Raw genomic sequence first — 22486 nt, 5'->3', positions numbered from 1 at the left:
CAGAGGGGGAATCCCTGTGGGTTGGCGGATGGGGGACATCAGGTCGGGCTCCAGCTGGGCACACAGTTCATGTATAGTGGCACGGTTAAGACGGTAGGTCAGGATAATGTGGCGTTCTTCCATTGTCGACAGGTCCACCAGCGGTCGGTACACGGGAGGATTCATCCGTCTCCTCGCCAAACCCAGCGGACGGTGCCTAGGAAGGACAACATGGAGCACACAGTCAAGCAACCCACAGGTACGTACTCACAGCTAGCACAGTAAACGATTCTCTATGCAGTGAATGGCGTGTCTGAGTGGCTATGCAAGGCCTAGGCCTGTGTGACGCAGTTGAAATTGAGCCATGTGGACCCTCGAAATGGCGGCTGCCTGACCTGTGAAGTGTGACAATGGGATGTGAGGTCAATGCGCTGGCGTGGCACACCGCGGCGGGCGGCGGGCGAAGACCGCGGCGCGAAGCCGCATTGGTTAACATTGAAGCCTATGGGTTTCAGGAGCCAATGGCGAAGGGCGCCGGCGGTGGCGGTACGCACCGCCGCGGTACGCACCGCCGCGGACGTGACCACCATTTTCTATCTACTTATCCACTTGCGACTTGAACTTTCACAGGAGAGGACCTATACTGCAAGTGTTGCTGTGACCTCGGTCTGGAAGGGACAATGGCTGCTGCGCCTGGGGAAAGGGCCCCTGCCTTCACTGCAGAGGAGTTGGAGAAACTTGTGGATGGGGTCCTCCCCCAGTATGCGCTACTCTACGGTCCTCCAGACCAACAAGTGAGTTTAATTCAATCTGGATTTGGGGCCACTGGCTGGCTTGGGGGCCTGGCGGGGGGCCTGGCGGGGATGGGGGGCATGTTGGGCCTGGTGGGGGGCCTGGCGGGGGGCCTGGCGGGGATGGGGGGGCATGTTGGGGCTGGCGGGGGGCCTGGCGGGGATGGGGGGGCATGTTGGGGCTGGCGGGGGGCCTGGCGGGGATGGGGGGGCATGTTGGGGCTGGCGGGGATGGGGGGGCATGTTGGGGCTGGAGGGGGGCCTGGCGGGGATGGGGGGCATGTTGGGCCTGGTGGGGGGCATGGCGGGGGGCCTGGCGGGGATGGGGGGGCATGTTGGGGCTAGCGGGGGGCCTGGCGGGGATGGGGGGCATGTTGGGCCTGGTGGGGGGCCTGGCGGGGGGCCTGGTGGGGATGGGGGGGCATGTTGGGGCTGGCGGGGGGCCTGGCGGGGATGGGGGGCATGTTGGGCCTGGTGGGGGGCCTGGCGGGGGGCCTGGCGGGGATGGGGGGGCATGTTGGGGCTGGCGGGGGGCCTGGCGGGGATGGGGGGCATGTTGGGCCTGGTGGGGGGCCTGGCAGGGGGCCTGGCGGGGATGGGGGGGCATGTTGGGGCTGGCGGGGGCCTGGCGGGGATGGGGGGGCATGTTGGGGCTGGCGGGGGGCCTGGCGGGGATGGGGGGGCATGTTGGGGCTGGCGGGGGCCTGGCGGGGATGGGGGGCGTTGGGCCACTGGCAACGAAAATGCAGACAAACTTGAACGTGGTATTTCTCCCTCCCTGTACGTGTCACATAGGTCCGCGCCCATGAGAAGATCGGGATTTGGCGTGCCATCGCCAAGGAAGTCCGGACCCTGGGGGTCCACCATCGACGGGGCACCCACTGCCGCAAGAGGTGGGAGGACATCCGCCGCGGGACCAAGAAGACCGCCGAGTCTCTGCTGGGGATGGCCTCCCAACGTAGGCGGGGTGCCTGCCGTCAACTGACCCCCCTGATGTTCCGGATCCTGGCGGTGGCCTACCCTGATTTGGATGGGCGCGTGAGGGCAGCACAGCAGACACAAGGGGGTGAGTACAAGCATTATCTACTCTGTTGTCGCGCAGTGGAGGTGTCTGGGTGGGGGAGGAGGGCTGTGGGTCCCCCTAGGCCAGGGCGATATCTGTAGGCTGGGCACCCCCGTAAGCCCCTGTGTCCCCAGCCACCACCCTCAGTAGTTTGTCAGTACAGCCATCCCTGGGCCGTGTCATCCATGGGTGCAGTTGTCAACTCTAGGCGTGTAGGGCATGTTCCACGGAATGCGTAGCGGACCCCAAGTGCGCAACTTAGTGCAGGGGGCATCTGTGTCTGTCATGTCCGCTAACTGTACCGGAGATCCATGTACTCAATATCCCTTTATTTCTCTCTCCCCCCCCCTTTTTGTTTGTCTTTCTGTGCTTGTGTGCATCAGCATCATCAGGCGGAGGAGAAGTGGCATCGGGGCAGGAGGGAGCTGCATCTCACATGGCCCAGGAGGGCCATGCCACAGAGTCAGACTGGACCAGTGAGACGGAGGGCGAGGGGAGCTCCACAACGGGGACGACTGGACCCTGCAGCGACACGGACACGTCCTCGGAAGGGAGCTCCCTTGCGGGGGTGGCACCATCCGTGCCCCCCGCCATTACAGGTACAGCCGCCTCCCAGCGCACATCTCCGCCCTCCCAGCAGCCCCTCAGCGTTCGCCCCGTGCCCGCTCTGCCAGGAAGCCGGGCATCTCCTTCGCCCCAGGCACCTCAGGCCCTGCCCCTGTTACCCCCGCTGCCCTCAGTGAGGAGGTCATTGACCTCCTCCGAACGCTCATTGTTGGGCAGACTACCCTTTTGAATGCCATCCAGGGGGTGGAGAGGGAGGTTCATCGCAGCAATGCGTACCTGGAGGGCATTCATTCGGGTCAGGCTGCCCATCAGCGATCGTTCCAGGCTCTGGCCTCAGCACTGACGGCAGCCATTGTCCCTGTCTCCTGCCTCCCTCTACTAACTCCCTCCTCCCAGTCTCCTGTTCCTCTGCCTGTCCCACCCACACCATCAGACCAGCCTGCACACACCTCAACACCCAAGAGAAGCTCATCCAAACATAAGCACCACAGATCACGCAGACATTCACACACGCAACATTCCGATGCAGACATGCCAACAGTCACTACCACCTCTGTGACCCCCACCTCCTCGTCTCCCTCCTCCCTCCCTGTGACGTCTACACTCACACCTCCATTCACCTCACCATCAGCCAGTGTTTCCATCACCAGCACACCCTCCACTCCAGTCCGCACACGTGCAGTCACCACCCCCACTGCCATTTACACGTCCCCTGTGTCCTCTCCCACTGTGTCTGTCACCCCCTCTTCCACACCACACAAACGCAGCCACCCACCCACCCAACAGCCATCCACCTCACGACAGCCTATCCCTCCTGCACCTGCACCCAAAGACAGCAAACGTGACTCACCTACAACCACATCCTCTCCCTCCACTCCCATTCCCACTGTACCTACCACTCTCCATTGTCCCAAGAAACTCTTCCTCGCCACTGCTAACTTCTTTCCTGACCCTGAGCCCCCCCCTCCTTCTCGTCGGGGTAAGAAGAGCACCTCAGCCACCACCAGCCCTGCAGCCCCCTTGACAAGGGTGCAGGGGTATTGGAGCCCACCAGCCCGCATGTCTGGATCTTCGCCCAGCAGCAAGGGGACAGCCAGCCCACCCCCTGGGAAGAGGAGCAGAAGGCGGAAGGGGCGCCGCAGGAGCCCGGCTTCTACATCCCCCCCGGACACCACCCAGAGACAGTCACCAGCCACAGCTCCAAAGGGAGGAAAGGGCCACAGACTCCCGACTAAGGAGGGCAAGGGCAGCAAGTCGGAGAGGTCAGGCTGCAGGCCTGCTGCCCAGGAGGAGCCCACCACCCCCATAGCCGCTGCCCAGGGAGGACCCAGCCCAGCTGGCCAGGAGGGCCCCACCACCCACAGCCCAGGTGGGCATTGAAGGAGCACCATCCCCGCTGCCCAGGAGGGCACCACCAGGCAATGAGCAGTTGGCCATAGACCGGCCGCCGTCTCAAGCCCCGCTGAACTGGACCCCGCCATCTCAAGCACCGCTGAACTGGGCCCGCCGTCTCAAGAACCGCTGAACTGGGCCCCGCCGTCTCAAGCACCGCTCCGCTGGGCCCCGCCGTCTCAAGCACCGCTGAACTGGGCCCCGCCGTCTCAAGAACCGCTGAACTGGGCCCCGCCGTCTCAAGCACCGCTCCGCTGGGGACCGCCGTCTCAAGAACCGCTGAACTGGGCCCCGCCGTCTCAAGCCCCGCTGAACTGTGCCCCGCCGTCTCAAGCACCGCTGAACTGGGCCCCGCCGTCTCAAGAACCGCTGAACTGGGCCCCGCCGTCTCAAGCACCGCTCCGCTGGGCCCCGCCGTCTCAAGCACCGCTGAACTGGGCCCCGCCGTCTCAAGCACCGCTGAACTGGGCCCCGCCGTCTCCAGCACCGCTCCGCTGGGGACCGCCGTCTCAAGAACCGCTGAACTGGGCCCCGCCGTCTCAAGCCCCGCTGAACTGTGCCCCGCCGTCTCAAGCACCGCTGAACTGTGCCCCGCCGTCTCAAGAACCGCTGAACTGGGCCCCGCCGTCTCAAGCACCGCTCCGCTGGGCCCCGCCGTCTCGCGCACCGCTGAACTGGGCCCCGCCGTCTCAAGCACCGCTGAACTGGGCCCCGCCGTCTCCAGCACCGCTCCGCTGGGGACCGCCGTCTCAAGAACCGCTGAACTGGGCCCCGCCGTCTCAAGCACCGCTCCGCTGGGGACCGCCGTCTCAAGAACCGCTGAACTGGGCCCCGCCGTCTCCAGCACCGCTCCGCTGGGGACCGCCGTCTCAAGAACCGCTGAACTGGGCCCCGCCGTCTCAAGCCCCGCTGAACTGTGCCCCGCCGTCTCAAGCACCGCTGAACTGGGCCAGCCGTCTCAAGAACCGCTGAACTGGGCCCCGCCGTCTCAAGGACCGCTCCGCTGGGCCCGCCGTCTCAAGCACCGCTGAACTGGGCCCCGCCGTCTCAAGCACCGCTGAACTGGGCCCCGCCGTCTCCATCACCGCTCCGCTGGGGACCGCCGTCTCAAGAACCGCTGAAGTGGGCCCCGCCGTCTCAAGCCCCGCTGAACTGTGCCCCGCCGTCTCAAGCACCGCTGAACTGGGCCCCGCCGTCTCAAGAACCGCTGAACTGGGCCCCGCCGTCTCAAGCACCGCTCCGCTGGGCCCCGCCGTCTCAAGCACCGCTGAACTGGGCCCCGCCGTCTCAAGCACCGCTGAACTGGGCCCCGCCGTCTCCAGCACCGCTCCGCTGGGGACCGCCGTCTCAAGAACCGCTGAACTGGGCCCCGCCGTCTCAAGCCCCGCTGAACTGTGCCCCGCTGTCTCAAGCACCGCTGAACTGGGCCCCGCCGTCTCAAGAACCGCTGAACTGGGCCCCGCCATCTCAAGCACCGCTCCGCTGGGCCCCGCCGTCTCAAGCACCGCTGAACTGGGCCCTTCAAGGCAAGACCCGCTGAACTGGGCCCTTCAAGGCAAGAAGCGCTGAACTGGGCCCTTCAAGGCAAGAAGCGCTGAACTGGGCCCTTCCAGGCAAGAACCGCTGGCCCTTTGGCAGACGTGGCAGGGCAGGATCTGTCTCGGGCAGGGCTGCAGGATGTCCTCTGGCCAACATGCCTCCTCCAGTGGCAGTGGAGTCTGTTATGGACTGTTTGGACTGTGGCTTTGCTCTCCCCAGGATGGCCCAGTGGGCAGGCCACCCACTGTATGGACTGTATGGACAGTGGCTTTGCACTCCCCAGGATGGCCCAGTGGGCAGGCCACCCACTGTATGGACTGTATGGACTGTGGCTTTGCACTCCCCAGGATGGCCCAGTGGGCAGGCCACCCACTGTATGGACTGTATGGACTGTGGCTTTGCACTCCCCAGGATGGCCCAGTGGGCAGGCCACCCACTGTATGGACTGTATGGACTGTGGCTTTGCACTCCCCAGGATGGCCCAGTGGGCAGGCCACCCACTGTATGGACTGTATGGACTGTGGCTTTGCACTCCCCAGGATGGCCCAGTGGGCAGGCCACCCACTGTATGGACTGTATGGACTGTGGCTTTGCACTCCCCAGGATGGGCCAGTGGTCATGGAGTCCCCTCGTGGATCTGGCGTTGTGTACTCAAGTGGCTGAGGTGCCCCCCCTTCCCTTCCCCCTGAGGTGCCTGTCCTATTTTCTTTCTGATGCCCCTGCAGTGTTCTCTCCGTGGAGTTCTTGTCGTGGGACTGGGCCTTGCCCCTTTGCACAGGACCCCTGTGGTCCACGGACAGTGGTTGGACTACATTTAGTAGCTGTATATATTTTGTACATAGTTTATTTATTTATTGGGATTACTGGTGTCCATATTTCAATATATCTGCCCGTTTATGATCTCTTCTTTTGGTCTTTGCATTATTTCGGAGGGGGGGGTTTGTGGGTTGTGACAGTGATCTGTGGGAATGCATTGATGTGTGTGTTGTAGTGGGTATGGGTGGGTGGGTGTGTGCCGGTAATCTTTTCCCTCCCCTGTGTCGTAGGTGCAGTACTCACCGATGTCTTCCGCGCCGCCGGGCGTGCTCCTGGTACAGGAGCAGGTATAGGAGTGCGGGGATGACCTGCAACTCGGGTTCCATACTGCCGGAATCTCGCGTGGAGTGCGTAGAGGTGAGCGTTTTCCCGTTCGTAGTCTGTTTCCGCTGTGTTTTTATCGGCGGTGCTCCCGCCCCGGAAAAGGTGGCGGATTGGTGGGTCGTGATAGGGTGGGCGGTACATTGTCTGCCGCCTGGCTGTTGGCGGGGACCGCCGCGCTGTTTGTTTGTGCCGCCGTGGCGGTCGGAGTGTTAATGCGGCGGGCTGTGTTGGCGGTTCCCGCCAGGGTCAGAATTGCATATTTTGGACCGCCGGCCTGTTGGCGGCTTGGCCGCCGCATTATCACCGACCGCCAGGGTCAGAATGAGGGCCTATATTTCAATTTGATATAGCATATCCAGAGCCATCTTCCTACAATCTTGTATAAGTGGTTCCCCTAAATAGTCAATTTAGGGGATCTGGTATTGAGAGTGAAGGGTAGCAATCACTGGAGTACTGTAGGAATCTGGCCTGGTGTGTGCTAACTACCTATGGTATGATCACCTTATACAAGGTCCATGTATCCCTTATGAGTGAAGTGGAGTCAGTGTCAAGGAAGCCAGGCTCTCTAAAGGTAGCTGTGGATAAGTAGCCAAGGCTTATTTAGGAGACACGCAAAGCTCTCATTCAATACCACTGTAGTCATACAGCACTTACACAAATGAAAGAAGGCACTCAGTGCTACGAAAATAGAGGCTCTTTATTAGAGTAATACAAACACTAGTTAGGCAATACTCTAATTGTAGGTAAGTAAACATACTACACATGTACAGTAACAATCAGGAATAGGCTTAAAAAGCAATTGAGAACACTGAAAAACAGCAGACAAATCTCTAGACCAGGGGGAGTGGGGGTGGGGTGGTGTTGGTGTTAGGTGGATGCAGGAGTTGGTCGACGGTGGAAAGAAGACAGTCAACACTGGGGCAGGTGAAGAGTTCCTGGCTGATGCGGTCGACGTCCCACGCTGGATGAAGGATTGCAGTCAGTCTGTGGAGTGAAAAAAACACATACAAGACCTGAAAAAGGAAAATATCGCAGTTGCTAGCAGTGGAGCTGTTGGGGTCCAGGAAGGCCAAGTGAGGGGGAGAGGGAACTAAACCCACAGGGGATGTCCGTAGCGACCCTCGGCAGTGCGGAGAGTCCAAAGAAGAAGATGCAGCCCACACAGATGACTCGCAGACAAGGAGCACAGGAGTCACGGTGAGGCCCATGCAGGACACTTAAAAAGGAGTCCCACGTCGCTGAATAACCATGCAAAGGGCTGAGCGTCACAGGGAAGAGTGATGTGGACAGGAGCAACACAAAGACTGAAGTTCCCCTGGAGGCGGTGCCATCAAGCCTTGTCAGTTGCAAGAGACACTATGCATGGAGAAGGGAAGGTCCTACCTTCACCCAAGTTGGACAGCTGGTAGGGAGGACACAAAGGACCACCAACTGTGATGCAGGATCCACAAAATCCATAGAAGAGGAGATCCATGCAGCCGGTCATCACTGCAGCAGAATGCCTGTAGATGCACAGGAGCGACTCTTTAATTCCACAGGAAGTTTGCTTCTTAGGGCAGACGGAAGACTCGCCACCCTCATATGATGCACAGCCGGGGAAATGTTGCAGTTGCTAGAAGAAGCCAGAGAAACAATGTTGGAGAGCAGAGGCGTAGCTGTAGATGCGGACTGTAGGTCCCTGTGGAGTCCAGCTGCGGTTCGAGAGGCCAGAAGTTTCAGGAAACGATGCAGATGATTCCTGCTGGAGTCTTGCATGTCGAATCTGGGAACCCACCCATGAGGAAGACCCTAAATAGCCCTGGAAGGGGAACTGGTCACCTAACCACATGGCCACTAAGATGCCCCCAGAGGCCTCTGCCCACCCTTAGGTCAAGATGGCAGAATCAAAGGGCCATCTGGGGTGGTGATAGACAGGGGAGTGGTCATTCCCATTTCCATTGTTCAGTTCCAGGACAGAGCAGGGATTAGGGGTCCCTCAACTGGTGCAGATTGGTTTTATGAGAGGATGGCACCAATGGTGGCCATCAAAGCATACCAGTGGCTTGGCGAGGCTACCCCTGACAAGTCATTTAACACCTTTTTTCTACCCAAAGTCAAAGGGTGTTGACTCCGTCACCTAAAGGAAATTCTTTTGTTCTGCCTTCCTGGACTACAAGTCGGAAACGTTTGATAACAAACATGCCCATGTTCAGAGTTACCCTTATGTAGCTGGCAAAGGTAGTGACCTATGTCCAGTACAAGCGTGAAATGGCATCCCCGCACTAATGAAGTCCAGGAAAATGGAGATGAGTCTGTGGGAAAATCTCTGCTCATGCAGGGGTGCCCTCCGACATCGGTACTTGCAGCAGGCCCTCTGGGCTAGGAGGCCCTGCCTTAGGAGTGACTTACAGGGACCTGGTGCAGTGATCTTTAGTGAAAGGGTGCATGCACCTTTACATGCAGGCTGCAATGCCAGCCCTGCAAACACATTTTACATAGGTCCCCATGGGTGGCATAACATGCTGCAGCCCATGGGGAACCCCTGGTGTCTCCCCGCCCTGGGCACCATATACTAGGGACTTACATGGGGGAACCAGTATGCAAATGTGGGAGGTATGAAGTCATAGCAAACAAATGTACAGGGGGAGTGCACAGTAACTGGGGTCCTGGTTAGCATACTGACAAGCAAAAAGTGGGGGTAACCATGCCACAATAAGGGTACTTTGCTACAGCTACATACCCTGGAGTCACAACACCCTGTAGATGACCACTTTCTGTGGGGAGTGGGCAACACCATGTCCAGAGGTCCTAAATTCCACCAGACACAAGTAGAATTTCCTAGGCTGTGTCCATTTCGGGCTGGTCACCCTAGGGGTGTGTCCAGCCTCGAAATGCAAAATGCCTCCTACATAGCTAATGTTCCTGAATATCCAGGTGCCAGATGGGGTCTGGGGGTGGGCATCTCCCTTTCAGAGACTAGATCTGTCTCGGAATGCAGATCATGCTATGGGAAGGGGTGTCCAACACCTCACCCTGAGAAGCTTTGTGTCTGACCTCCAAAGAGCAAAGGATCTCACCCCTGGATCTCACTCTAGTCTGTTGGTGGCAAACTGGCTAGAACTGGTCAGTTAGCTCAGAAGCAGTTGGTATGTTTTCAGGAGGAAACTGTAAGGTACACTTTGGATGCGTGCATTAATAAATCCATCGCCAGGGCTTATAAAACCTGAGAGGTTCAACATCCCTATTTTCATTAAAGACATCATGGAGCTGGGCAACTCGTATTAATCAGTGGCCAACTAAAATGGATTCCCTGTTCACCTAATATATCTAAGAAACGACAGACTTAGCAGGGGCATATCTTCTCTTGCAGATATGACCACGCATATAATAATATGCACCATGCCTTAGGGCTATAAGGCCTGCTATAGGGGTGACTTACAAATATTACATGCAATGTTTTGGGGACATGGCACACAGTCCATAATTTATGTTGCGTTTTCACTTTTAGGGGGCACCTTGTCAAGCAGTCTGCATGAGGTCAGTGCTGGGTCCCTTAGAGAAGAACAAGTTCTGCTACAGCTCTTAGCGACCCTCTGCAGTACCGAGGCACTCTAGGTAACACTTACTATGGGACTTAGAAGGGTGCTACAGAGCCTTATCACTTGGGATCAAGGGATCAGGTGTCTTGTTTTGGGGAAAGACTGGCACTGGGGACCAGCTTACCAGGAAGCCAGTGAACTTCAGTTAAAGCTGCATCAAAACTTGGCAACAAGTTGGGAGGGGGCAAGGGACGGACAGCTAAGTACAAGTGTGAGTATGACTTTTTTGTGATGTTCGTTAATTGGTTGCAATGTTACACAAGGAGGACGGGCTGGGAGTTGAGATGAATTTGTGAGTATGGCACGTGGTGCCAAAAAAATCTTGCCATTGAATGTATTATGACCGCCCATGTTAAATATAGGGCTGCTCAGTTCCAAGGCAAACAAGACTTACTTGGTTTCACCTTATCCCATTTTCTTCTACCGTCCTACTCTTCCTTTATCCTTATTTTATCCTTGCAGGTTCATTTTTTTCTCTACTTTCTCCTGGTGATTGCTTCTCTATGACCCTGTTCCCCTTCCCATTCTGCCTTTTGCTCTTTGGCCAGGTCACTGGCACACTGGTCTACATTCTAAAAGTTTTAACATCTCATTTTCAGGGATAGGGAGGTCTTTCCATTATTGTAACACGGGAGCAGCTCACTACTATTCATGGAAATAATGTGTGACACCCTCACATTTACAATATATGAGGTTCTATTTTGATGTATGTAGGAAGTTGGCTCTGAATATACTATCTCAAAGTGAGAGATAGTGTGCACAGAGTCTAAGGGTTCCCCTTAGAGGTTGATAGTGGGAAAATTAGATAATTTGAATGCTCTATTTTTTGGTGGTGTAGTTGAGCAGTAGGCTTGTCAGAGGGTAGTGTTAAACATTTGTTGTACACACACAGGCAATAAATGAGGAACACACACACTCAAAAGACTTAACCCAAGTCCAATAGTTTGCCTGCAGAACATCAGGATCCCTCGGCACCGGCGAAAAGTGAGGGCTACTTTGAGCGACCTCAAAAACTGAAGGGACCAGTGACAACTCCGGACTCTCCTGCTGAGGCGTGACAGTAGGACTCATCTCCCATGTCTTCTGGCATCGTGAAGATCGAGACCTCGACCTCGATCGGCTCCGCTCCAAACGGCGCCGAGAGTCATGATGACGCTGCTTCTTATGCTTTTTGGGAGAAACATGGAAGGAATCCTTTTTATGGCCCTTCTTCTTTGCTTTGGCTAAGAAGAGCTTCGCTTCGCGCTCCTTCAGAGCTTTTGGATTCATGCTCTGACACGAAGAACAACCTTCCACATCATGCTCTGAACTAAGGCACCAAATACAGTCCGAGTGGGGGTCGGTCACTGACATCCGACCCCCGCATTCTCTACACAGCTTGAAACCGGACTTCTTCGGAGGCGACACTGTAACCACCGAAAATCGTTACAGTTAACAACGAGCCAGGAAGAAAAACCATTGGCGAAGGCACGGAAAAAAGGAAAACTGATGTCAGTACGCCGACAAGGACCTATTATTGGCACGTTGACGTCAGACGGAGTCACGTGGAGCCATGCCATTATGACGTACTCGTCGACGTAGACAGCTAGGAAGAAGACTTTCCGTCGGATGCTGGCGCAAGGATACAATTCAAAAGGTGAGGAATCCACAGGTAGTTGTATCCATCAGAAATATATTTTAATTTATTTTAGAACCACAAGATTCAACTCAGGTTACTCACGTTATCGCAGTCGCCTGGGAGTCCCCTCTGCGGTATTTGTTTTCTGGAGCTCGAGGTGGGGGCATTGGATGCAGAGTGAGAAGTCTCACGCTTCTGGCGGGAAGGGAGAGTTCTTTCAAGAGTGGCTGTTCCCCGACAGATGCGTCGCTGTGTAGTTTGAGTCTGGGGACAGGCCGGTAGGGCTGGAGCCAAGTCAGTTGGTGTTTCCGTCATCTCTGCGGGGCTTTCAGGTCAGCAGAACTTATTTGTGCAGGTTGCAGGAATCTGATTTCCTGGGTTCAGGGTCGCCCCTAAATACTCAATTTAGGGGGGTGTTTAGGTCTTGGGGCAGTAGCCAATGGCTACACCCTCTTGGTGCCTCCACCCTTAGGTGATGGGGGCACATCCATATTGCTTTTGGGGGCATCTTCCAATCTCAAGATGGAGGAATTATAAAAGTTAAGTCGCTGTTCTCCTCCAGAGTACGTCTGCTGGGGCAGGTGAGGAGATGGCGGCATCCTCCAGTGTACAGACCGCTGGTGGACCTGTTGACAATGGAAGAGCGACATGTAATTGTCACCTACAGACTGGACCGTGCCACAATCCATGAACTATGTGCCCAGTTGGAGCCAGACCTGATGTCAGCTATCCGCCATCCCACAGGTATCCCCCCCTATAGTGCAGGTGCTGTCAGTACTCCATTTCCTGGCAAGTGGGTCTTTTCAGACGACAGTGGCCATAGCCTCTGGGATGTCCCAGCCTATGTTCTCCAACGTGTTGTCCAGAGTGTTGTCTGCCCTGCTGAAACACATGCACAGCTACATCGTGCTCCCTCAGATGGAGGATTTGCCTACAGTGAAAGGTGACTTCTATGCCCTGGGACATATCCCCAACATCATAGGTGCCATTGATGGGACACATGTGGCCTTGGCCCCCCCGCAGGAGTGAACAGGTGTACAGAAACCGGAAGAGCTACCATTCAATGAATGTACAGTTGGTGTGTTTGGCCGACCAGTACATCTCCCATGTGAATGCCAATTTTCCTGGATCAGTGCATGACGCTTACATTCTGAGTAATAGCAGCATCCCTTATGTGATGGGGCAACTCCAGAGACACTGTGTGTGGCTATTAGGTGAGGACATGGACCCTATATAGTGTGACTAGGTGTCTGGGAATGGGGTTGCCCCTAAGGGTAAGTGTGTGTCTAACAGTTATAACAACATTTGCAGATGACTCTGGCTACCCCAACCTGTCATGGCTACTGACCCCAGTGAGGAATCCTAGGACAAGGGCAGAGGAACGCTACAATGAGGCACATGGGCAAACTAGGAGGGTTATAGAGAAAGACCTTCGGCCTCCTGAAGGCCAGGTTTAGGTGCCTACATGACGGGTGTTTCCCTATTCTACGCACCAAAGAAGGTGTGCCAGATCATCGTGGCCTGCTGTATGCTGCACAACTTGGCTTTGCGACGACAGCTGCCTTTTCTGCAGGAGGATAGTCCTGAAGGAGGTCTTGTGGCAGCTGTGGAGCCTGTGGATAGTGAAGACGAGGAAGCAGAACAGGAAATCGACAACAGAAACAAGGTGATTCATCAATACTTCCAGTGAGACACAGGTAAGACGACATCACTGCCTGCTACATCTGATACACTTGTTCTACCTCTCATCTGTCTGTCACTTTCACCCAGTGTATGGACCCTGATTTGTCACTTTCCCTTTCAATTTCACAGATGCGGGTCCCACTGTGTGACCTCTGCTATGTTTCCTCATGGACTAGAGCTGTGTGACATAGGTATGCTGACAATACAATGGATATTGCTATTTTCCTCAGTTATTGCAAATACACATTTGTGAAAGCACAGACTGACTCCAGATTGTTTTGTGATTTAAGTGTGTTTATTTAAGTGCTAAATAGTGGAGGGGGTTGTAAAATGGTCAGGGGTGATGGTGGAGGAATGTCCATGGCAGAGTCCAGTCTATTTGTTTCACAGGTGCATTGTCCAAAGGGACATAGGAAGTGGAGCTGGGGCAGTTGGTGGATGGACAGGGTGTCAAAGTGGGACAGAAGGATGACAATCAGGGTGGTCTTATTTCTTGACGGGGGTCTTGGCACCGTGCTCTGTCTTTGTCCTTGATCTCAGGGACCGCTTGCAGGGTGGTTCTCCATCTGCAGGGGGTGGGGTGCTGGTGTCGAGGTCCTGTGGCGGTGCCTCCTGTCTACTAGCGCCGGCGGTGGGCAGTTCATCGTCCAGGCTAGTGTCAGGGGCCCCTTGTTGTGCCACAGTGTCCCTCCTGGTGTTCACGAGTTCCTTCAGCACCCCTACAATGGTGCCCAGGGTGGTATTGATGGATCCAAGTTCCTCCCTGAACCCCAAATACTGTTCCTCCTGCAGCCGCTGGATGACCTGAAACTTGGACAGTACTGTTGCCATCGTCTCCTTACATGGGGGAACCAGTATGCAAATGTGGGAGGTATGAAGTCATAGCAAACAAATGTACAGGGGGAGTGCACAGTAACTGGGGTCCTGGTTAGCATACTGACAAGCAAAAAGTGGGGGTAACCATGCCACAATAAGGGTACTTTGCTACAGCTACATACCCTGGAGTCACAACACCCTGTAGATGACCACTTTCTGTGGGGAGTGGGCAACACCATGTCCAGAGGTCCTAAATTCCACCAGACACAAGTAGAATTTCCTAGGCTGTGTCCATTTCGGGCTGGTCACCCTAGGGGTGTGTCCAGCCTCGAAATGCAAAATGCCTCCTACATAGCTAATGTTCCTGAATATCCAGGTGCCAGATGGGGTCTGGGGGTGGGCATCTCCCTTTCAGAGACTAGATCTGTCTCGGAATGCAGATCATGCTATGGGAAGGGGTGTCCAACACCTCACCCTGAGAAGCTTCGTGTCTGACCTCCAAAGAGCAAAGGATCTCACCCCTGGATCTCACTCTTGTCTGTTGGTGGCAAACTGGCTAGAACTGGTCAGTTAGCTCAGAAGCAGTTGGTATGTTTTCAGGAGGAAACTGTAAGGTACACTCTGGATGCGTGCATTAATAAATCCATCGCCAGGGCTTATAAAACCTGAGAGGTTCAACATCCCTATTTTCATTAAAGACATCATGGAGCTGGGCAACTCGTATTAATCAGTGGCCAACTAAAATGGATTCCCTGTTCACCTAATATATCTAAGAAACGACAGACTTAGCAGGGGCATATCTTCTCTTGCAGATATGACCACGCATATAATAATATGCACCATGCCTTAGGGCTACAAGGCCTGCTATAGGGGTGACTTACAAATATTACATGCAATGTTTTGGGGACATGGCACACAGTCCATAATTTATGTTGCGTTTTCACTTTTAGGGGGCACCTTGTCAAGCAGTCTGCATGAGGTCAGTGCTGGGTCCCTTAGAGAAGAACAAGTTCTGCTACAGCTCTTAGCGACCCTCTGCAGTACCGAGGCACTCTAGGTAACACTTACTATGGGACTTAGAAGGGTGCTACAGAGCCTTATCACTTGGGATCAAGGGATCAGGTGTCTTGTTTTGGGGAAAGACTGGCACTGGGGACCAGCTTACCAGGAAGCCAGTGAACTTCAGTTAAAGCTGCATCAAAACTTGGCAACAAGTTGGGAGGGGGCAAGGGACGGACAGCTAAGTACAAGTGTGAGTATGACTTTTTTGTGATGTTCGTTAATTGGTTGCAATGTTACACAAGGAGGACGGGCTGGGAGTTGAGATGAATTTGTGAGTATGGCACGTGGTGCCAAAAAAATCTTGCCATTGAATGTATTATGACCGCCCATGTTAAATATAGGGCTGCTCAGTTCCAAGGCAAACAAGACTTACTTGGTTTCACCTTATCCCATTTTCTTCTACCGTCCTACTCTTCCTTTATCCTTATTTTATCCTTGCAGGTTCATTTTTTTCTCTACTTTCTCCTGGTGATTGCTTCTCTATGACCCTGTTCCCCTTCCCATTCTGCCTTTTGCTCTTTGGCCAGGTCACTGGCACACTGGTCTACATTCTAAAAGTTTTAACATCTCATTTTCAGGGATAGGGAGGTCTTTCCATTATTGTAACACGGGAGCAGCTCACTACTATTCATGGAAATAATGTGTGACACCCTCACATTTACAATATATGAGGTTCTATTTTGATGTATGTAGGAAGTTGGCTCTGAATATACTATCTCAAAGTGAGAGATAGTGTGCACAGAGTCTAAGGGTTCCCCTTAGAGGTTGATAGTGGGAAAATTAGATAATTTGAATGCTCTATTTTTTGGTGGTGTAGTTGAGCAGTAGGCTTGTCAGAGGGTAGTGTTAAACATTTGTTGTACACACACAGGCAATAAATGAGGAACACACACACTCAAAAGACTTAACCCAAGTCCAATAGTTTGCCTGCAGAACATCAGGATCCCTCGGCACCGGCGAAAAGTGAGGGCTACTTTGAGCGACCTCAAAAACTGAAGGGACCAGTGACAACTCCGGACTCTCCTGCTGAGGCGTGACAGTAGGACTCATCTCCCATGTCTTCTGGCATCGTGAAGATCGAGACCTCGACCTCGATCGGCTCCGCTCCAAACGGCGCCGAGAGTCATGATGACGCTGCTTCTTATGCTTTTTGGGAGAAACATGGAAGAAATCCTTTTTATGGCCCTTCTTCTTTGCTTTGGCTAAGAAGAGCTTCGCTTCGCGCTCCTTCAGAGCTTTTGGATTCATGCTCTGACACGAAGAACAACCTTCCACATCATGCTCTGAACTAAGGCACCAAATACAGTCCGAGTGGGGGTCGGTCACTGACATCCGACCCCCGCATTCTCTACACAGCTTGAAACCGGACTTCTTCGGAGGCGACACTGTAACCACCGAAAATCGTTACAGTTAACAACGAGCCAGGAAGAAAAACCATTGGCGAAGGCACGGAAAAAAGGAAAACTGATGTCAGTACGCCGACAAGGACCTATTATTGGCACGTTGACGTCAGACGGAGTCACGTGGAGCCATGCCATTATGACGTACTCGTCGACGTAGACAGCTAGGAAGAAGACTTTCCGTCGGATGCTGGCGCAAGGATACAATTCAAAAGGTGAGGAATCCACAGGTAGTTGTATCCATCAGAAATATATTTTAATTTATTTTAGAACCACAAGATTCAACTCAGGTTACTCACGTTATCGCAGTCGCCTGGGAGTCCCCTCTGCGGTATTTGTTTTCTGGAGCTCGAGGTGGGGGCATTGGATGCAGAGTGAGAAGTCTCACGCTTCTGGCGGGAAGGGAGAGTTCTTTCAAGAGTGGCTGTTCCCCGACAGATGCGTCGCTGTGTAGAGTCTGGGGACAGGCCGGTAGGGCTGGAGCCAAGTCAGTTGGTGTTTCCGTCATCTCTGCGGGGCTTTCAGGTCAGCAGAACTTATTTGTGCAGGTTGCAGGAATCTGATTTCCTGGGTTCAGGGTCGCCCCTAAATACTCAATTTAGGGGGGTGTTTAGGTCTTGGGGCAGTAGCCAATGGCTACACCCTCTTGGTGCCTCCACCCTTAGGTGATGGGGGCACATCCATATTGCTTTTGGGGGTATCTTCCAATCTCAAGATGGAGGAATTATAAAAGTTAAGTCACCTTAGGGGCTGTCCTGACTGGTGGGTGGCTCCTCCTTGTTTCCCTCATCATCTCCTCCAGCCTTGCTGCCTAAAGTGGGGGGGGTGGGGGGGAGTCCATCTCCACTAGCTGGGATGCCCTGGGGTGTTGTAACAAAAGGCATGAGCCTTTGAGGCTCCCGCCAGGTGTTACAGTTCCTGCAGGGGGAGGTGAGAAGCATATCCACCCAGTACAGTCTTTGTTCCTGGCCACAGATTGACAAATGTACTCTCCATATGTTGCCAGAAACTAGTCTGGTTGTGTCAGACTGGCAGAAACTGGTCAGCCTAGCACTAGGAGTCGGACTGGTATTCCGGGTCTCTCTCTAAGATGCCCTCTGGGTGTATTTTAAAACAAATACCACACTGGCATCAGTGTGCATTTATTGTGCTGAGAAGTTGGATACCAAACTTCTCATATTTCAGTTTAGCCATTATGGAACTGTGGAGTTTGTGCTTGTTAAACCCCCAGACCTTATACTCTTATGGCTAACCTGCAATTACAATGTCCAAGGTTTTGCTATGACACCGTACGGGCATAGTGCTCATGCAGCTATTCCCTCACCTGGGGCATAGTACACCCTGCCTTAGGGCTGTAAGGCCTGCTAGAGGGGTGACTTATCTATGCCATAGGCAGTGCGAGGTTGGCATGTCACCCTGAGGGGAGTGCCATGTCGACTTAGTCATTTTCTCCCAACCAGCACACACAAGCTGGCAAGCAGTGTGTCTGTGCTGAGTGAGGGGTCTCCAGGGTGTCATACGGCATGCTGCAGCCCTTAGAGACCTTCCTTGGCAACAGGCCCTTGGTACCAGGTGTACCATTTACAATGGACATATCTGTGTGCCAGGGCCGTGCCAATTGTGGGTACCGGTTAGGGAAAGAACACCAGGCAGATCTTATCCTCCAAACCCACCCTTGCTGCCATCCACAGAATCAGGAAGAGCACATCTGAAGGCAGATGGTTTTCTTACCTTGTAGCCCAGTCAAACACGCTTCCACTCAAACTCAGACATGCAGACTCACTGAACCAGCTCACAAAGGATCTAAAGACATGGATCGCAGAGTGTGCAGCACGTCCGCAACAGCTATTTGAGCCTCCATGGGTGATAAGCCACCCTTTAAAAGCGTCTGATTGCTCAAATGACTGATGTGTGCAAAAATACCTTTATTAGGAATGAAAAAACTTGCCTAACAATAGCTTTACAAGTATGTCTCAATAAAAACATAAAAGAAAATAAATGTTTTACCTAGAAGTTATTTTGAAAGATTAGCAACACATAACTCACCCACTGTTCAATATCAGTCATGTTTGGCCACTAGAAATGGCTGCCAATACTCTTTTTAGTTTTGTTAGTTCCAGAGTGATCTCCAATTAGTGAAGAATGTAACTTATTAAAAATGTGTTTTGCCAATTCTTCACCAACGATAACTTGTGCCTTCTTCCCCTTTCCTACAAAGAACACCTTTTCACCTAATTTGCCAATAAAACATGAGAACGTTTAAAGGACGATTTCTATTTACTGCAGATGTTGCACGAGAGATACATTAAAAGCACGTAATATATATATACACACGCTAACAATCATTTAAAAAAATAGAATATAATGAAATGAATCAGACTAAACAATATTTGTTAACACATAAGTAGGTAGATCAATATAATTGAAAGGATCACCAATTCATGAAGCTTCATTCAAACAAGTACAGTACATTGTATGAATGTATAACAATTTTCTAATTCCAAAGTAATTTGAAAAATAACTTACCATCAATGGTGATTTTTTTGGAAAGTCTCCGTAATCCATGCTTCATTATTTTACTGAAATCATCAGGGTACACATTACTGCGTATATAAAATTCAGAATCTGGTTGTACTTTGTAGCATCCATTGTTCTTTACAATAACAAAATAAGTATAAACTGAAGAAAATCTAAACATCGTAATAGTAAAAAAATAAAATCACATGGATGAATATACGTTAACAAAGGTAAATAATGTGTTCCTCTGATTGACAATTTGCACCCACACATTCGTTTTTTGAGAATGGATACCATAAGAATATCTCTCCACAGTAGCTGCCTCCGCTCTGGTGGGAGGAGCACATTAGCCATCAGAAGTCTGCTTCTTCGCCAAGGCATTGCACCTTTTAATAGGAAGAAAAAGATAGTTGGAGATGGTCCTCTTCTCTCATCAGCTTGCCTAATTTTCACAGCAATTAAGCAAATAAAAAGCTGATCATCCATTTAGCGTTCTTTAGTACAATGAATGACCGCTGTGGGTCAAATATATGTAAGAATGAGGAGGTAGAGAAAAAGTCGTCAGGACAATATTTAGACCAACGTGAAAGAGTGAACACTTTTGGAAAAAGAGAACCAGCTTGCCTCAATAGATGGTAGTTAAATGTGTGGCTACAGAGAGGGTTAGATGCTCGTTAACCCTTATGTAAGAAGTAATTACGGGAAAAAAAGAATATTGTATCGTCAACAAACCTATAGGTCCTCATTACAACGCTGGCGGTCGGTGTTAAAGCGGCGGTAAAACAGCCAACAGGCCAGCGGTAAAAAAAATGTAATCACAACCGTGGTGGAAACCGCCAACATAGACAGCCACTTTAACACTCTGACTGCCACAGTGGTACAAACAAACAGCATGGTGGTCACCACCAACAGACAGGCGGAAGACAATGTATCGCCCACAGTATCATGAGAGGCTAATCCGCCACCTTTTCAGGGGCGGATTCAACGCGAACAAAAACACGGCGGAAAAAGAACTTGGAAGGAAAAATGCTCACCTCTACACACCATACGAGGAAACAGGATGCCATGGAGCCGGAACTCCATATTCTACCAGCCATTGTCTTCCTGCTCCTCTACCAGGAGCACGAACGCCAGCGGCAAACACCACAGTGAGTATTGCACCTACGACACAGGGGAGGGAAAAGAGTGACACACACACACACGCAACACCCCCACCCTCACCCACTACAGCACACACAAATACATGTTGATACATTACAGTTACACCCCCCAAGGCCCCCGGAAGAAGGCAAGGACAATGGAAATGACTGTAACGATTCTGATCAATAAAAATCCAGTACTCATAAATATATATATATATATATACACACTATTAACAAATATATACACCAAGAATTAAAGTCCATGTGCTGCACATACATAGTCCGTGGACCACTGGGCCCAAAATGCATGGGTGAGGCCCACACAAGATATCCAATCAAAACGGAGCGAACACCGCAGGGGCATCAGATCGAAATACAACAGGCACCTCAGGGGGAAGGGAAGGGGGGCACCTCAGCCGGATGAGTGCACAACGCCAGATCCATGAGGGGCCTCCATGCCCATTGATGTATCCTGGGGAGTGCAACGCCACAGTCTCAAGTCTTTTCAGTGGGTGGTTTGCCCACTGCTGCATCCTGGGGAGTGCAAAGCCACAGTCTCACAAGTCAATAACAGTCTCCACTGGTTCTGGAGGGGGGTTTGTGCCCAGCGTGCTTCATCCTGCCAAGGACTGAGGTAGTGGATGTGAATCTCCACTGGTTCAGGAGGGGGCTTGGTGCCCAGAGTGCTTCATCCTGCCAAGGACAGAGGTAGTGGATGTGAATCTCCACTCACGGTGGGCCATGGAAGCTGTCCAGGCCCCTGAAACGGACCACCAGCTTCGTACGACTGACCACGGAGGATGGCAGCCATAGCTGCGGTAGTGCCACTGGCATATGTGGTGTGTCCACTGGCAGTGATTGTGGCAGCCTCAGTACAGTAACGGCGGTGCTTGCGGCGCTCATTGGCCTGCAGTGCTGGTGGGTGGCTCAGTGAGCGTGCTGGTGGCGGTGGTGTCCTGGGACGTGGTGATGGTAGCGCTGGTGTCCTGGGAAGCGGTGCTGGTGGTGGCGGTGTCCTGGGAAGCAGTGCTGGTGGCGGCAGTGTCCTGGGAAGCGGTCTTGTCCGCCGTGCAGGTTGGCGGCGACTTCCCTTTCTTTCTGTGCCCCTTCCCCACCTTGGATGGTGGCGCAGCTGTCTTCACACTCCCAACTGTAGTCCTGGGAGAGCCCTTGGTGGCAAGTATTTTGCCCTTCTCCCTCCGAGCTGTGGCCAACTTCTTATGTTTCTGAGGTGGGGGACTGTCTGTGGTCTGGCTCCTTGGCACACTGGCTGCCCTGCTGCTTGGCGCACTCCAGAAGCCGGTTACTGCTGGCACCACTGTTCCCGTTGATGTGGTGGCTGAGGTGCTGGGTTGTGACCTGGAAAGCCGTTCCATAGGGAACGGAAGGGGTAGGGGAGGTGAGGGGGAAGAGGTCAAGGTTTGACAGGAAAAGTTTTAGACAAACTGGGAAGGGTAGATGGAGGGGGTTTGGGAGTGGAGGAAGAGGTAGTGGTTGTAGGAGGTGTACATCTGCTGAATTTGGGTGAAGGTGCATGGGCTGGAGGCTGTTGAGGTGGATGGGTGTTGGGTGGGTGGGTGCCTGCGTTTGTGTACTTTGGGAGGAGGGCTCACAGACACACTGGGAGAGGAAACTGGGGATGTGTGACTGGTAGTGGTGTGGTGAGTGCACGAGCGGTGTGTGGTGATGGACGTAGTGGCTGAAGATGTAGTGCATGCAGGTGTGAGTGGAGACGTGACAGGGAGGGATGAGGGAGACGAGGAGGAGGGGGACACAGTGGAGGCAGTGGATGTTGGTATGTCTGCATGGGTATGATGCTTGTGTGAGTGCCTGTGGGATGTGTGGTGCTTATGTTTGCCAGAGCTACCCTTGTGTGTTGAGGTGTGTGCATGCTGGTCTGATGGTGTGCTTGGGATAGGCTGAGGTACAGGGGATTAGGTCTGGGTGGAGGAAGTTGGAGGGGGGAGGCTGGACACAGGGACAATGGCTGCCATCAGTGCTGAGGCCAGCGTATGAAAAGCTTGCTGTTGGGCTGCCTGACCAGAATGAATGCCCTCCAGGTATGCATTTGTCTGTTGCAACTGCCTCTCTACACCCTGGATAGCATTCAGAATGGTAGACTGCCCAACAGTGAGGGATCTGAGGAGGTCAATGGCCTCCTCACTGAGGGCAGCAGGGCTGACAGGGGCAGGGGCTGAG

Source organism: Pleurodeles waltl, chromosome 4_2 (assembly GCF_031143425.1).
Source record: "Pleurodeles waltl isolate 20211129_DDA chromosome 4_2, aPleWal1.hap1.20221129, whole genome shotgun sequence".
NCBI classification, from domain to species: domain Eukaryota; kingdom Metazoa; phylum Chordata; class Amphibia; order Caudata; family Salamandridae; genus Pleurodeles; species Pleurodeles waltl.
The sequence above is the reverse complement of the archived record's forward strand: the minus strand, read 5'-3'. Positions refer to the sequence as shown.